This window comes from Petromyzon marinus, unplaced genomic scaffold (assembly GCF_048934315.1).
Source record: "Petromyzon marinus isolate PM22_M1 ecotype Great Lakes invasive population unplaced genomic scaffold, UKy_Petmar_22M1.pri1.0 PM_G_Scaffold_62, whole genome shotgun sequence".
Lineage (NCBI taxonomy): Eukaryota > Metazoa > Chordata > Hyperoartia > Petromyzontiformes > Petromyzontidae > Petromyzon > Petromyzon marinus.
The window spans coordinates 1,215,244-1,222,947 of record NW_027423016.1 but is presented as its reverse complement, the minus strand read 5'-3'; the positions used below and the strand labels follow the sequence as shown (position 1 = coordinate 1,222,947).

Below are 7,704 nucleotides of genomic sequence, written 5' to 3'. Positions count from 1 at the left end.
GGTGGTCCCTCCCCACCCACCGGCGGTCCCTCCCCACCCATCGGCGGTCCCTCCCCACCCACCGGCGGTCCCTCCCCACCACCCATCGGCAGTCCCTCCCCACCCTCCGCCGGTCTCTCCCCACCACCCACCGGCGGTCTCTCCCCACCCACCGGTGGTCCCTCCCCACCCACTGGCGGTCCCTCCCCACCACCCATCGGCAGTCCCTCCCCACCCTCCGCCGGTCTCTCCCCACCACCCACCGGTGGTCCCTCCCCACCCACCGGTGGTCCCTCCCCACCCACCGGCGGTCTCTCCCCACCACCCACCGGCGGTCTCTCCCCACCACCCACCGGCGGTCCCTCCCCACCACCCATCGGTGGTCCCTCCCCACCCACCGGCGGTCCCTCCCCACCCATCGGCGGTCCCTCCCCACCCACCGGCGGTCCCTCCCCACCACCCATCGGCAGTCCCTCCCCACCCTCCGCCGGTCTCTCCCCACCACCCACCGGCGGTCTCTCCCCACCCACCGGTGGTCCCTCCCCACCCACCGGTGGTCTCTCCCCACCACCCACCGGCGGTCTCTCCCCACTACCCACCGGCGGTCTCTCCCCACCACCCACCGGCGGTCCCTCCCCACCACCCATCGGCGGTCTCTCCCCGCCCACCGGCGGTCTCTCCCCACCACCCACCGGCGGTCTCTCCCCACCACCCACCGGCGGTCTCTCCCCACCACCCACCGGCGGTCCCTCCCCACCACCCATCGGCGGTCCCTCCCCACCCACCGGCGGTCCCTCCCCACCCACCGGCGGTCTCTCCCCACCCACCGGCGGTCCCTCCCCACCCACCGGCGGTCCCTCCCCACCCACCGGCGGTCTCTCCCCACCCACCGGCGGTCCCTCCCCACCCATCGGCGGTCCCTCCCCACCCACCGGCGGTCCCTCCCCACCCACCGGCGGTCCCTCCCCACCCACCGGCGGTCCCTCCCCACCCACCGGCGGTCTCTCCCCACCCACCGGCGGTCCCTCCCCACCCACCGGCGGTCTCTCCCCACCCTTTCTCATCGTCTTCATCGGCCAAACCTCCACTTCCTCCCCCTCTCCTGCCGGGAAAACAACAACAACATGATAATTGTTTTTTTTTACCCTTTTATCTGACAACAAAACTGACACCTTTTTAACAAGGAGTCATGTTTACATTGACCACAATACCTGCGGTCGGAACGCAAACACAAAACAACAACTCTGATAATGTATGTGGCACTGTACTTGAAATTGATTGGTCCACACCCGAGACAGCTTTCTTTAGAGCCTCGTGCATACATTATCAGAGTTGTTGTTTTTTGGTTGCTTTCCGACCGCAGGTATTGTGGTCAATGTAAACATGACTCCTTGTAAAAAAGGTGTCAGTTTTGTTGCCAGATAAAAGGCTAAAAAAACAATTATCATATTTTGTTACTGGCAAATGAGGTTTCCAATGGAACAACAACAATTACCATCGTCATCGTTGCCTGTAGATGGTTGTTGCCTTCAATGCCGTTGCAAAGTACCTTCGTCTTAGAGAAATCAATGTCGTGTGAGCCCACCGCATTAAAACAATGATCAGCACACGGCCGAGGTATTGGTCCTACCGTGTTTCAGATCTGACTTATGGTCACGAGAATGGTCCGAGACACGTCGCTTAGTTTCCCCAATGTAACGACAGCTTAGTTTGTAGACGCTGGGGTATTGCATGTCAGGGATCACATCCTTCACAGATGCGATCAGATCACGAATTTTACGTGCTGTGTTAATTCGAACCTGCATTTTGTGTTTGCTCATTGTTTTTTAATTATTTTTGGTGACCTCTTGCTATGGCAAGGTGATGTTTTTGAATTGGGTCCTCAGACGTTTATTTCCCAACGGTTGGGGTGATAGCTTTACGGATTGTGTAGTCTGAATATCCATTCATCTTGAGAGCTTGGTGTACGTGTTCAAGTTCACTGGCTCGGTGATGACGGTCGGAAATACATCCAGCTCCATAGTGTAGAGCTTTGATGAGGGAATTCTTCTGGGAAGGATGGTGGTGGGAGTCAGGTTTTAGATAAGCATCCGTATGGGTGGCTTTCCTGTAGACAGAGTGTCCCATTGAGCCATCTGGTCTCCTTTCGATTAAAACATCCAAGAAGGGTAGCTTGGCATCCTTTTCCACTTCCATTGTGAATTTGATGTCTGGGTGTATGGAGAGTTGATGCGGTTGAGGAATCTGTTCAGAGCTGGTCGGCCATGTGGCCAGATGACGAATTTGTCATCCACGTACCGCAAGGATGGACGTAGGGTGGATGCCTGGACGGCATCCGTCTCAAAGGTGTTCATGCAAAACATTGGCTAGGATTGGAGATAAGGGAGAACCCATTGGGGTACCTTCAACTTGTTTGCAGAATGTTCCATTCCAGGTGAAGTAAGTGTTGGTGAGGCAGTGTGTCACCAGGGCCGGTACATCAGCATTCAGCCCTTGTTGGACCAAATCTCCAATGCTTGCAATTGTGTCAGGCACAGGAACTTTGATAAACAAAGAGACTACATCAAAACTATCGCGGCGGTGGTGTTGGGAATGGTGATGGTGGAGCTGCTGGTGGTGGTGGTGGTGTTGGGAATGGTGATGGTGGAGCTGCTGGTGGTGGTGGGGGTGGTGGTGTTGGGAATGGTGATGGTGGAGCTGCTGGTGGTGGTGGCGGTGGCTACCTGCACTCGGCAGAGACGGCGTGACTCATCAGCAGGCACTCGGGAACCAGGATTGGGACGCTCCGTCGCTCCCTCGCTGGAGGAAAGAGAACGAGAAGATCACGCGCAGGGTGGGAAGATAAACTCAACAACGCACGGAACTCCGTTGACGCTTCCCGAAATACAACAGCAGCAGCAGCAAGCAGCATCGTCAGGTCTGTTGATGTTTCTGGTTGTTGTTGTCGTAGTTACCGGTGAAATGTCACCAGGTACTCGAATTGTAAAACGTTGTAGTGGATTTACTCTCCAACACACAACCAGTTAGTACTGAACTAGTATACTACACTATAGACTACACGATACACTACACTATATACTACACTATACACCACACTGTATACTACACTATAGACTACACTATAAACTAAACTATAGACTACACTATACACTACACTGTATACTACACTACACTATAAACTACACTATAATTGTAAATGTTGTAGTGGGTTTACTCTCCAACACACAACCAGTTAGTGTTGAACTAGTATACTACATTATACACTACACTATACATTAAACTGTATACTACACTACACTATAAACTACACTATAATTGTAAATGTTGTAGTGGATTTACTCTCCAACACACAACCAGTTAGTAATGAATTAGTATACTACACTATAGACTATGCCATACACTACACTGTACAGTACACTATAGACTACGCTATACACTACACTGTACAGTACACTATAGACTACACTATACACTGTATACTACACTACACTATAATTTGATTTGAAGCTTTCGTAACTGCAGGGATTACTCTTTGTTTTTTTCGATAAAGTCACGTATAAATAAGAAATAATGAAATAACATAATAGCGTACGACGTTTCGGTTGCAACACAAGCAACCATCATCAGGTACAGAAGAGCTAAATTTACAAGACAGGGGAGACACATAACCTCAGATGTATATACAGACACCCAAGTAGGGGGAACTGACACAGATACAACAGGGGACACAGAGAGAGAAGCATACCAGACAAACAGGGTTTAGCAAAATTTTTGGAAACCATATAAAGCAACACAGACAAATGTTGTGTGCTGCAGCGCCCTGCTTTGCTCCGTGCATGCCTCGTGCTGATTTTGTCCCATTGTCACTCAGCCTTGCCTTCTCTGCCTGTTTGGGGCGGCTTTGCTGTGTCCTTGTCTCTGTGCTGGCTCGCTCCACTTGGTTGTCTGTGTGTGTGTGTCTGTATTTTGAGTCCGGCAAAACAACCCCCTACCTCCTCGCGGTGCCGGACGGGAAACTCTGTCGTGGACAGTGCTGTGGGGGGAGATCCAATTTTGATTGGCTCCTCCCCTCATGGCATATGTGTCCACCACAGGGGCTAAACGGGGGCTCTGGACGGGTGCGAGGGGCTGGTAACCCCTCCACCTTCAATTAATTACCACGAAACCACGAATTAAACTGAAATATGTAACTAATAAGCTTGTGCCGGAGGCCCCGGGGGGCCAGGCGTCTATGACGTCTCCTGGCCAAACCCCAATTGGCGGAGCCAGGAGATTGAATACCTACCCTCGGGGCTACTCCAGAAACAACGAAAAGCCACTACGGGTGGCCACGTGGAATGTTCGAACGCTCACTGCAGAGGAGAGGCTGCCACTCCTCTGTCGGGAGCTGGACCGGTACCGCCTGGATCTATGCGGCATTCAGGAGGTCCGGTGGACCGGCTCTGGCTCCTGCCACCATGAGGGGTGGACAGTCCTCTACTCGGGGCAGCAGACTGCCAAACAACAGGGTGTGGGTCTTCTTTTGAACAAAAGAATGAAGGGGGCGTGGGAGCGTGGCGGTGAGGTGTGGGAAGCTGTAAGCCCCAGGCTACTTTGGGCTCGCCTTCCCATCAACCGGAGGCGAGGAATGGTGGTCGTGGTTACTTATGCCCCCACCGAAGATGAACATCCGTGGAGGGATGCAGGCAAAGCCGATGAGTCAGATGCCTTCTATGACCTCCTGTCACAGGTGCTGGCTAAAGTGGCCCCTCGGGATAGAGTCATCATGTTGGGTGACTTCAATGCCCGAGTTGGTCATGATACTGGCACCTGGTCTGGAGTGATTGGAGGGCATGGGCCAGATCAGCTCAATAACAACGGTAGGAGGCTGTTAGATTTTTGTGCAGCCCATGGGCTTGTAATTACCAACATGCTGTTCGGGCATCGGCGCATCCATACAACATCATGGATGCATGCCGGGTCCAAGCAAGAACATCTGCTGGACTACATAGTGACGGACCAGCGAATGCGAGCCCATGTCCTTGACACCAGGACCTACCGTGGAGCTGATCTGCCCTCTGACCATCGACTAGTCATCTGTAAGATGCGCCTGCCATTCTTCCACTCCGGTGGTGGGTGTACACCCAGGACCCCATTCCAACATAAAGTGGCCTGGTCTCAGTTATCTGATGAAAGTTGCAAGCGAGAATTTCATCATCGCTTGCGGCTGGGATTGGCATCGTCCCCGACTCCTCCTGATGTCGAGGGTAAATGGGCGAGGTTTAGGACTGTGACTCATGCAGCTGCAATGGCTGCTTTGGGTACGCGGTCCAGACCTCCCCAGAGACCCTGGCTGACAGAGGAGGTGTTCAGGATGGTTGAGAAAAAGCGACAGGCCCACTGTCATCGGCTACAGAATCCCACGTCAGAGAATGAGGAGGCTTACCACAGCCTTCGCTCGGAGGTTCGGAGAGCCGTGAGGCGCTGCAAGGATGGGTGGTGGTCGCGGGTTGCTGAGGAGATGGAGTCTGCCCCAGTGGCCCGTGATCACAAATCTCTATTTAACTCCATCAAAAAAGTAACCTGCAGCGCCACACCTATTACCATCATTAGGGGAAAAAACGGTGATCCAATCTCCGACCCCCAGGAACAGGTTCGCAGATTTGCTGAGCATTTCTGTGAGGTCCTGGGGGAGGGAAAATCCCTCAGCCAGGAAAACATCGTGGCACAAAGTGAGGATGACCCTGCTGAGGCTGCAGTGCCAGAAGAAGAAGAAGAGGGGGCTAAGCGGGCGCGGCACGGGCTAGAGAAGAGATGGAGTGATGTGGTACAGGAGGACGTGGAGCTGAGTGGACTTGCCGATGACTGGTACCAGCGGTGTCAAGATCGGCCTCTGTGGAGGAGGCTCGTGAAGGATGCTACTGGGCAGTTGGAGGCAGTCGCCCTCCAACAACAACGGAGGGCGGAGGAGCGACGCTCAGAACAACGAGCGGAGCGCCGGGTGGCTAAAGCACAGCAGGTTGGCACAGTAGGTGGCACAGGTGGTGCATCAGCCAGTCATCTCAGTCAGTCAACCCGTGGCACCTGGGTCTGCCCAGTGACCTCCTGCCAGCGGGCGTTCGACACTTCACGTGGCCTCACGGTGCACATAGCCTGGCACAAGCGTCGTGGTGACGTCACCGCCACTTAGTGGCGAATGGCGGTTGTTGTTGTATTTTGAGTTTCATACTTTACTTGCAATTTAGCAATCTTTTGAAATAGCGTGATCAACTGGACTATGCGTTATTTGTGTTTTGACCGACCGACTGTGTTGCTTTACATGGTTTCCAAAAATTTTGCTAAACCCTGTTTGTCTGGTATGCTTCTCTCTCTGTGTCCCCTGTTGTATCTGTGTTAGTTCCCCCTACTTGGGTGTCTGTGTATACACCTGAGGTTATGTGTCTCCCGTCTCGTAAATTTAGCTCTTCTGTACCTGATGATGGCTGCTTGTGTTGCAACCGAAACGTCGTACGCTATTATGTTATTTCATTATTTCTTATTTATACGTGACTTTACCGAAAAAACCAAAGAGTACACTATAATTGTAAATGTTGTAGTGGATTTACTCTCCAACACACAACCAGTTAGTGTTGAACTAGTATACTACTTTATACACTACACTATACATTAAACTGTATACTACGCTACACTATAAACTACACTATAATTGTAAATGTTGCAGTGGGTTTACGCTCCAACACACAACGAGTTAGTGTTGAACAAGTATACTACACTATACACTACACTATACACTACACTATAAACTACACTATAATTGTAAATGTTGTAGTGGGTTCACGCTCCAACACACAAACGGTATGTGATGAACTCGTATACTACACTATAGACTACACTATACACTACACTGTATACTACACTATAGACTACACTGCATACTACACTGTACACTACACTATACACTACACTGTACAGTACACTATAGACTACACGATAAACGAGTAACTACTTAGCACGTTTTGTTTATGTGACACAAACCTTACTAATTGGCTGTGTCAGGTGATGGCGGGTTTAACGACAGAGCATTTATATTTACACGATCTCACCCAAACAAACTCTACTATGGACAGGATCAAAATCTCGTGTTTAGAAAGACAGAGAGAGACGCAGACTTCAAATGTACAGCAGACATCAGGGTCAGACCCATGACCTCCTGCATACCGGGCGAGGTAGTTAACATCTCATAGCCACCGTGATGATGAGAGACACCACAAATTCAAAATACAGAACAGGTGGCGGGCTTCAGCGCACCTTGCAGACGAACGCGGCGACGACGGCAGCAGCCCCGGCCACCAAGCCCAGCGCTGTCAACGTCGCCACCGCCACCGCCTCCACCACCGCCGCCACCAGCCACGTCCCCTTCGTGGGCGAGGGGAGCGGCGCGGTCGCTGTGGGGTCAGAGGCGGCGTCGCCACTGCGCCGCCGCGGGGCTGACAGAGAACCGGGGCGGCGGCAGAGAAGGGGCTCGGTGAGACCGGCACGCGGCGCCACCGGCTCAACGCGGCTTCGCGTTTTGTTCGTTCGCTGTTGTTGCTGCACCCGACCTGAGAGCCGCGCGGCTCGCAGGGCCGCGCCCGATAAAATGAAATGAAAAAAAAACTTGAAACTTCGCCTGCGGCAAGGCAGGCAGGAGGATCAATCGCTAAAACGTGGCACTGCCTGGACACGGCTCACCGGGGGGAGGGGGGG

At 52.9% G+C, this 7,704-nt stretch overlaps 1 long non-coding RNA gene across 1 annotated transcript; it reads right to left on the bottom strand.

Annotated features, from left to right (window-relative positions):
* Positions 1-995: 995 nt before the first annotated feature.
* LOC142919831 (uncharacterized) lies at positions 996-7,426 on the bottom strand. Its single transcript, XR_012938511.1, has 3 exons — positions 7,267-7,426; positions 2,703-2,778; positions 996-1,081 (listed from the first exon to the last, which is right to left on the bottom strand). It is a non-coding gene; the product is annotated as an uncharacterized LOC142919831 (long non-coding RNA).
* Between the last annotated feature and the right edge of the window lie 278 nt (positions 7,427-7,704).